The sequence below is a fragment of the Hyperoodon ampullatus genome, assembly GCF_949752795.1.
Source record: "Hyperoodon ampullatus genome assembly, chromosome: 1".
Lineage (NCBI taxonomy): Eukaryota > Metazoa > Chordata > Mammalia > Artiodactyla > Ziphiidae > Hyperoodon > Hyperoodon ampullatus.
Window position 1 is genome coordinate 5,028,582 of NC_136914.1, and position 9,542 is coordinate 5,038,123.

At 38.3% G+C, this 9,542-nt stretch overlaps 1 pseudogene across 1 annotated transcript; it reads right to left on the reverse strand.

Moving 5' to 3' along the window:
- Positions 1–404: 404 nt before the first annotated feature.
- On the reverse strand, positions 405–1,538 carry LOC307056498 (heterogeneous nuclear ribonucleoprotein A3-like; annotated as a pseudogene). Its single transcript has one exon. The product of its transcript is annotated as a heterogeneous nuclear ribonucleoprotein A3-like (transcript).
- Between the last annotated feature and the right edge of the window lie 8,004 nt (positions 1,539–9,542).

A 9,542-nucleotide genomic window follows, 5' to 3' on the forward strand; every position in this document is an offset into this window, starting at 1 on the left:
TCTTTTTTTTTTTTTTAAAGTTAAAAATTCCTTAATTTTTTATCCCTGGTACCACTACCACAATTTACAGGGCAATACACCTGATATAATGAAAAGAAAAAGAAAAAGGCAAAGCTACAACAGATAAAAGACCTCAGGAATGTACATCTAATTGACACTACATTGCATTAATCAATAGCTGCACTTTTTGCAAACTGTGGCTATGAACAGTTGTCCTGAACAAGAAGGGTTTCCTGTTTAAGCTGCAGTAACTTTTCTGACTAAGGATCATCGTTCCTTGTGTGGCAGAGTTTTGCAGTTCCTCTAAGACATTTGGGACGACTGTCTCAAAGTAACCTGCAGCTTTCCTGACAACTCCTCGCTCTCTCTCCTGCTAAGAACTGTAGCCCTTTTCTTTGGAGTTTTTAGAACCTTCTGCTACCCTATCCACCACTTCCACCACCAGATCCATAGCCACCACCATAGGGACTTCCCGAGCTTCTTCCACCAAAACTGCCCCCCTTCATGGGTCCATAATTTGACTGCTGTTGTCCACTATAATTTCCAAAATCATTATAGCTCCCACCACCACCATAGTTACCTCCAAAATTTCCTCCTTCATTGTAACCATCATATCCTCCACCACCGCCACCATATCCACCACCTTGGTTTCCATATTCTGGCCCACCACCACCATAGCCTCCTCTACTACTGTAACCAGGACCACCGCCATAGCTACCACCGTCGCCTCCAAATCCATCACATCCACCATCACCTCATCCATGACTACCTCTGCTGCCACCACCTCCACCACCATAGCCTCCTCTTCCACAAAAGTTTCCACCATGGCCAGTTACCTCCACTGCCTCCAAAGTTTCCTCCATGACCCACAAAGCTGCCAGATCCACCTCCACGACCTCTTTGTGATCCAGCAGATTGCATCTCTTGTTTAGAAAGGGCCTTTTTCACTTCACAATTATTCCCATTAAGAGTGTGGTATTTCTGAACAACAACCTTATCAACTGTATCATGATCATCAAAAGTTACAAAAGCAAATCCTCTCTTTTTTCCACGCTGCCTGTATTCCATAACTTCTATGGTTTCAATCTTGCCATACTTTTCAAAGTAGTCTCTCAAATTATATTCTTCTCTATCTTCTTTAATACCACCAACAAAAATTTTCTTCACTGTTAGGTGGGCACCAGGCTTTACAGAATCCTCTCTAGAAACAGCTCTCTTTGGTTCCACTACACGCCCATCAACCTTGTGTGGTCGAGCACACATTGCTGCATACACCTTTTCAACACAATAGTAAGTCACAAAACCAAAGCCCCTGGAACGTTTTGTTTGGGGGTCTCTCATCACCACACAATCTGTAAGTGTGCCCCATTTCTCAAAATGTTCTCTTAGGCTATCATCTATAGTTTCAAAGCTGAGACCACCGATAAACAGTTTTCTCAACTGTTCTGGTTCCTCTGGATCATGGACCTCCTCCCCCCGCAGCAGCGGCGATGGCCAGAGTCGGGCTGGGGGCGACTGGGTGGTGGTTTTACCTCCATTTTGAGACCAGACTCGCCTAGGCAATCTTCTTAAAAGGAAGCAATTCAGCTGGGAGGAACACCACTTATACGTTTCTCCTGCTGCCTGGAATGTGGGGTGTGATGACTTTACCTCAAGAGCAGCCATCCTGAGCCATGAGGTAATTTAGAGCACAACATCCAAATCCAATGCAGTGGAAAAAATGGTAGAAGGAGTCTGATCTCTGATGACTCAGTGGATTGCCTGTTTTTGCACATCTTTAGTGTGAGAGAAGAAACACTTGCATGTCTTCCCCTCTTATGTTAACCAAATCTATTCCTAATTAATACAGAATCAAAGCAAAGAAATGGGTTGTGGGTTGGAGATAGGCATGAGGTCAACAGATGTTTTGTTTGCTTGTTTTTAAGTTGAATGATTCACTGAGTAGGAATTAGATACTCTGATCTATTCTTTGGAAAAATTCCACAGTTATTCAAGATACCTGTTATAAAAGTTTTTGTTTCTGGATTTAGATTTAGTGTATCAGTCAGGGTTCTTGTGTCCAAGCTATAGAAACGAACTCTGGCTGGTTTAAGCAGAAAAGGAAATGCCCGAAGGCAATCAGTGTCTAACTGAATCGTGGATGGCTGGGAAGTCAGGCTTGGACAATAGGTAGAAAGAGGCAGGCAGGACACAGGACCACAGATACAGTCATGTCATGGAATTGGTCTGTCAGGGACACCACAGCCATTGCTGATGAACTCCAGATGCCCCTTCTGCACACACCACTCCTGGAGGCTGAATGCTATTGCCAAAGAGATTCTCTGCCACCATCCCCTCCTTCTTTGTGTCATAAGTGCCTCCTTCAAAATCTGTGATGGAGTAACTGATTGACCTAACTTATGTACCCTTCTAGCTGCCAGGGAGGCTGGGAAAGAAACATTCTGGCTTTTTTAGACTTCTAGCGTGTGAGGTGCCTCCCACAAAAGATCATATAGGGGTTCAGATGCCAGGTGAACAAAGTAATAATTAAAAATGCCAGCAAATATCTACTACATTTAGTTTCTTAAGTATTATAATAAATAATATTAGTATTCATGTAAAAAGTTGACAGGCAAGCGACACATACCATGGTAATTTCAATCTGGATTTTTAGGTCTATTTGGATTATGTAGTGCTGTGGGCAGAAGGGGGTATCCAGAAAGATAAGTATTTAAAATGGCAATAAATTACTAAAATATACAGACAAAAATCAAAGGTACGTTTGAATGGTAAAATCAGCTTCTGTGTCAGAGGCCCATTGTTAAGATAAGGTAGGAAAATGTAAATGTCAATGTCAAATGCAAATAGTTTGTAAGAGTAGAGTATACCTGTGCATGTCTTTTGAGTAAAGGGTAATGTCTACTGCATGGAGGGACAATTGGCAAATTCATCCATTATTTTTGTAAATTTTCTAGCATTAGCAATTTACCATTTATTTAGTACTTATTTAGTACTCTGTGTTTGGCATTGTGTGAGGTATACACATTTTCTTATTCTCATGACAACCCTTCAAGTCATCCCCCCTCTATGGCTACAAAAATTTAGGTGCAGAGAAGCCAAGTCACTTGCTAAAGGTCATGCAGCTGGTGAATGACATAAATAGGATTTTAATTCAGGTTTAATGAATGAAACGTGGGTACAATTTAGCAAAGGAGTGCAGTAGGGCACTTAAGGAGCTCCAAAGCCTTATCCAGGTTAATTCACTTCAAGAATCATCCCAGTTTATACATTAATTAGGAGACTCTAGATGCTAGCTAGAGTTCCACATGATTTAGGTAAACGTCCATATGATTTAGTATCTTAGATGGCATATGATGATCAGCAGCAAATATGACTTGACAGTTTGTCCTTATCTATTGAAATATCTTCAGCTCTATGTTGGTAGATGTGACAATTTCCATGTACGTCAAGCTGGAGATTTATAAAAAGTGGATTTGGCCCAAATTATCTAGATGCATGTTTATGCTCATTAGATTTACCCACTTACCTTGTTAGTGGGTCAAACAATTAGTAGAAAAAATAATCAAGTTTCTAGTTTAATTAGAATACTGTCCAAACATATTGAGGGAGAAATTGACCAGAAATTCATCATATTTAAATGCATATTGAGTGGACGTGTTGATCTCTCATTTTGCATATATATCTCTGATTATAAATATTATATAAGATTTATTTTCAGAAGTTTATTGTCTTATAGTAGAACCTGATAATATGAATCATCATACTGGATAGTGTTACCTTCATGAATTAAATAAAAAGAAATTTCTACTAAAGGAAATAAAGAGGACAGAAATACATTAATTCCTGTTCCATAAATGACACAGGAGGGAAGGCTTACTGTTGGATAAATTGAAAAGGAAATGGTCTTTGGAGAGATAAAAATGGAATTTGTAACCTTTTAAGAGGATGTAGTTTTTTTTTTTTTTCCCTCTGCCTCTGATTTAATGTTCTTATTCAATTGTGACAGTGCAATCTATTGAAAGTGACTTTTCCCTTTCTCATCAGTGGAGAGGAGGTGCAGGTTACTAAGCCTCTGAGGGTGCTCCCTGCATCTGGAGCTGGAGACAGGGCTTTAGTGGGTTTATGGAGCCGCTGAAATCATATACAAAATGTTGGATTTAGGAATGTGTGAGTGTTTTTGTGGGAAGAGGTTCCTCCCTCTGAGGAACCTCCCTCAGTTTCCACCACTGACTCAGAGAGGGGTGAGGCCCCCCAAAGGGTAACCAACACTGCAGTTGAGTGGGGATCCTGTTGCCTTAACACCAAAGCAGACACTTAGACGCTCTAAGTCAAAAGGGTTGTTTGAGAGTAGGTGCAGAAATGGCATCAGGATGGTATTACTTGTGATCATAAATAATAAACACATTGTTTTCAAGCATTTTAATACAAATAATGCATTTAAAGAGAACTTTACAGTTATTAGGTCACTTTTATCTATATTTATTCAAGTAAAAACCACAGTAATCCTGTGCTAAGGCTAGATAATTAAAATTATCCTCATTTCACAGCCAAGCAAATAAAAATACAGAGGGAACAAAACCAATGACTTGTTCCAGAGACTGGAAGACTCACAGAGGTAAGCACCCTTCCCATAGTGTTTGGATCAGAAGTGGGTATCTGACTCAAACTGGGTCAGTCAGAAGTCCTTCTAAGAGAGGTTGGAAGGGTGACCAAAAATCAAATTGTTTGCCCAGCAGGGCTCTGGGGTGTTGGTCTTCTGCCTGTCGTAAATAGCTAATCAGGACGAGCAGGGCTAGGGGTGAAGGGAGAAGGGGCACGGGAGGTGGGAGAAGTGTTTGAGGCCAGATTCAGGCTCTTTATCTGCCCCAGATCCCTGAGACAGACGTGCATCTGTGATAGAGTTTGGAGCAGAAGTTGGATAGACTAGAGAAGACACTTGTCATTTTTATTGGAAAATAATGCTTGAAAATGAAGTCAAGAACTCATTGAACATAACTCTGGTAGGAGTCGGGCTTTGCAAGGATCATGTGTTTGCAAGAATCAAGAAATAGCAAGCAAAAAATAATTTGAAAGGAATCCAAATCTTGGGTCTCTTGGGGACAATTTACAACCCATAAGAACATCTTTCAAAAAGCCACTTTCAACCTGATTCCTAGCTCCTCAGGCCTATTTTGAAACTACTCACATGACAAATGAAAAACTCCCACTTACACTTCAACACGTGTGGATTTATGTCTCATTGTTTTCACTCCCCCACCCCCTCTTGTTCTTTGCTCTCCTTATCTTTATTACCCATCACAAAAACTTGGAAACTTGGGAGGTGTAGGGAGGAAATAGAAGTTTTGAGAGAAACTGGTAATATTTACATGTTAAGAGATATCACTCATGCTACATATGTTTATAATAAACTTCTGGTTTTTGCCTAAACTGATATGAGCTGGTTTCTATTATTTCTAACAAAGAGTTCTAAGTAACATATTCATGGAGATAGTGGCAGAATTGAGGCGAGAACTTGGGTCTTTTGATTTAAAATTCCTTGTTCTTTTTGCACACCGTGAGTCTGTCTGCTTAGTCTTCTACTGCCAGAGAATTGAGGATTCCTTAATCCTCTGAGTACTTTTAAAACAGTTTTGGATTTCTTATTAGTCTGTGAACTCCATGAGGGTAAGTATTGTGTCTGTCTTGTTCACTTCTGTATTTTCAATGCCTAACACATTGTTGATGTGTGAAAAATTGTTGGTGTTCAAAAAATTATTAAATGAATGAAAGAATGAATGAAGCCATCATCTTTATTTTTTTTAAAAAATTGTCATCTTATTTACATTTGTGGAGTATCCTGACAGAAAATTGTAGTAGATGAATATGAACTGTATAAATACAATTGCTATTAAAGCTGCCTTTCAGGATAAAATATTAAATTTCTGATAATTCTTCATTATTGTGTCTGTTTATTTCCCCCCTTGTGGTTTATATCTCAAGGGAAACTTTTCTAATTAACTGTGATTTCTGTTGAAAGCTCTTTACTCAAAGAGGGCAGTCGGTCTTATCTTCAAGTTAAGACTTCTGGTTACATGTTAACACGAAGGCAAGTGGAAGCTAATTTTGCTAATCAGAAACAGCTATAGTTACAGAGCTCAGGCCCCAAATTATGGGATGGACAATAGACAGGGAAAAAGATTGATGAAACAATATTTCAAGCTATGTTTTCTACACATGTCGCAATGAATCTGTATTGGCATTATGATGAATACAAATCATAATAGACTTGGTTGAAAGCCCAATAAGTGTGTTGTGTCATAGTGACAATTGCATTGGGCTGTGAAAAATCTTCCTTGAGATTTGAAAAATCCTTGACTTCTTGCTCTTATAGCCTAATAACATTTGTAGCAGAAGCAACTTAACCTTAATATCTACTTTACTCTTCTAAGAAATACCTTTCTGACCCATACCCCCAAAGGAACTGAATTTCTTCTCCCAGGAACTCAGGACTTCCTGCCTCTCTCCCTACCATTCTTTAGATCTTGGATTCAGAAGGAGGCAGACATAATTTTCCAGGGGCGTGAAGGTAAGCATGGTGTCCTTCTTGATCTCTCAGACCGGGTTGAGTTGTTCAGTATGGAGCAGAGAGTGGTCTGGACTGAAAGATCAGGTTCAAAACTTACCTCTGGCACTTCCTAGCTTTGTGACCTCCAGCAAGTAAATTACTTTTTCTGATAATAAATTTCCTCAACTGTAAAACAGGAGTAATGATACCTTTACAGGTTTATTACTAAATGAGGTGATACATTAAATACCTGGTACATGTTGACCTCCAAAAAGGAGAGCTTTCTCCTTTTCCTCCCCAATAACTCTCCTTCACTCAATTTTGTGCCTCCATGAAGAAAAGCCTGTGACTTTCACTAAGCCTTTTGAGGTTTTTCTCTGAAAAGATACCTTCCTTTGACTCTTGGGAAGACTTGTAGACTGCAAAGTCTCACCTCTCCCCTGCATCTGTGTCTCTGGGGCACTGGGACTCTACAGCCTGGTGAGCTTGCAGGGAAAACATCATGTTCAGAACTCTCCAATGACCTTGCTCACTCAAGCCCTTGAGTACCAAGGTACAGGCAAATGGTCAGCCACGTTGATGCCTATTCTACTTTTCTTGTATAAGGAGCTGATAAAGTAGCATAGGATCATGGATTACAACAGGCAATGATTGAGTGAAAAGGTCATCTTTTAAATATTTAATAATAAAAACTTAGACTTGCATGTTAAGATAATTTTCCCAAACTAGGATAAATTTTTAGTAGAAAGTGGGTATTAGAGCAAGGCAAATTTTACGTCATGCCAAAAAACTTCATTTAGATCATTTTCACACACAAGTAAATTATATTATTGATGGCTATGGCTTACTATACCTACTAAGATATAAACAAAAAGTTTAACCTCTTAATGGAATGGAGTCACTAATTCCCTCAGATTCCATGGTTCTTTATAAAAGGGGAGAATTGACTTTTGACTTCTGCAGTATATATTTTCCAAGTTAATCTCCTTTCTACCTTGGATAGCATGGCCAAAGATCTCGGTTTGCCCAGGACAGTCTTGTCTGGAAACTTTTGTTGTGGTTTAATTATTAATATACTCCCCCCTCCCCCCAACACACACCAAAGGTGGTTTGAACAATGCGATTTTATGAGTATGCTAACCTTGGAGAATTACATTTGATACTTTTCCTTTGGAATTTCAGAAGTAAACTTGAAATTTCAGTTTTACCTTTAGAACAGGAGTTCTATGGATAGAAATCAGAATTTGAGGGGTCTGTGAACTTGGATAGAAAAAAAAATATGCTTCTATTACATCTAACTCTAATTGCCCTTCAATTATGAATGCAGGTGACAAACTACAGCAGTGCTAGGTACTCCTGTGTCTTTGTTACCAAGAAAAACCACAGCTATTTTCATATCACATTATAGCTATTACAAATTTACAAAATATCACTCATATTCATTGTTACTTCTGAATTAGAAAGATCACATGAGATCATAATCTTCATGTTTACAGATACTGTGCAATGTTGCTGGCCAGCTACTGGTCAACTCTATACTTTCACCAAACATCAAATCATGTAGTTCTACAGTGATATCCCAGACATTTATGCTGCTTTACAGGATTACTCATCTATGATTGTTTGTTGATCAATATGAGGAATTAGTTCTTAAATTTTTGCAAAACTAGACAGTTTAAATAAGAATTCTTAACTCTCTGCAAGGCAGCAAAGCCTTTTGAATAGAGCACATAAGTTCTATTGTCACCTTAATGGATACTCTTGGAAATCTCCTTGCTAACTGTCAGTCAGTGCTGGAGTGGATGCTTTACCCCATGAAGATGAGATACAAAATTCTCTGTCAATTTCTTTGAAAAGAGAAATTTGCAAACATCTGGAAACATTTCAGAAAGTTTTGCCAGTTATTTTACCTTGATGGCATCAAAGTTGAACCATGGACTATTATTCTTTTTTCTTTTTGATATAAAGTATATTGAGAGGATGAGCTAGCCAAAGGGGAATTCATTCGTTTTAGGTTAAAAAAAACACAAAACAAAACAAAACAAACAAAAAAACAAACTCCAGTTCGAGTTTAATTCAAAAAACCTTGGAGAATTCAGGGGTTCCTTGACAGAAACTATTCTTATCTTGTAAAGTAGCTTAAAAAGCTTTAAACCATTTACAAGGATTTATATTTACAAATCAGCATTTTCAACACCTGTAACAAATAATAACCAAAAAAATTGACATCAGTTGTTTATCCAACATGACATGCCTATAGCTTTTTCAAAGAGCTCTCCAGAGTTTAATGCTCTTATCCAATCTAGCAACAGCAGACTTCCCACTGGCTAAGTCTTTGAAGGTAAATTTATTTTTAATTTGTTTATATTTTAATGTATTTTTAAATTTAATACAATAATAAAAAACACATAGTATTGTATTACACATTTGTCTTTCAAAGCTATTTTGACAGCCATGTTTCAGTGTAATTGGTTTCTCTTGTAATTCTGTGTATTTTATTTTTTGCATTAAAAAACATTTTTCTGAAAGGGATCCCTGGCTTGACCAAATTGTCTCTATATTGCCAACAGGGTCCATGACACACATAAAAGGTTAAGAACTTTGGCTTTGGGGAATTCCCTGGCGGTTCACTGGTTAGGACACAGTGCTTTCACTGCCAAGGGTACGGGTTCGATCCCTGGTCAGGGAATTAAGATCCAGCAACCCCCAAAAAAAAAAAAAAAAAAATATATATATATATATATATATATATATATATATATATATATATATATATAGCGTCAGTTCCTGTTGTCTACGGCTTGACAATTTCTGAGAGAAAAAATGGGATTCCTTGTCCAGGCCCACAATCACGGACCATCAAGGTTCCCTGGCCTTGTTCCTAAGCAGAGTCCACAGGATTCTAATAAATAGCTTAATTTAAAACAAAACAAAACAAAACAAAAAACACACAGAACGCTGGCTTTGGAGCTTCATCTCAAGGTAGAAACTTCCAGGA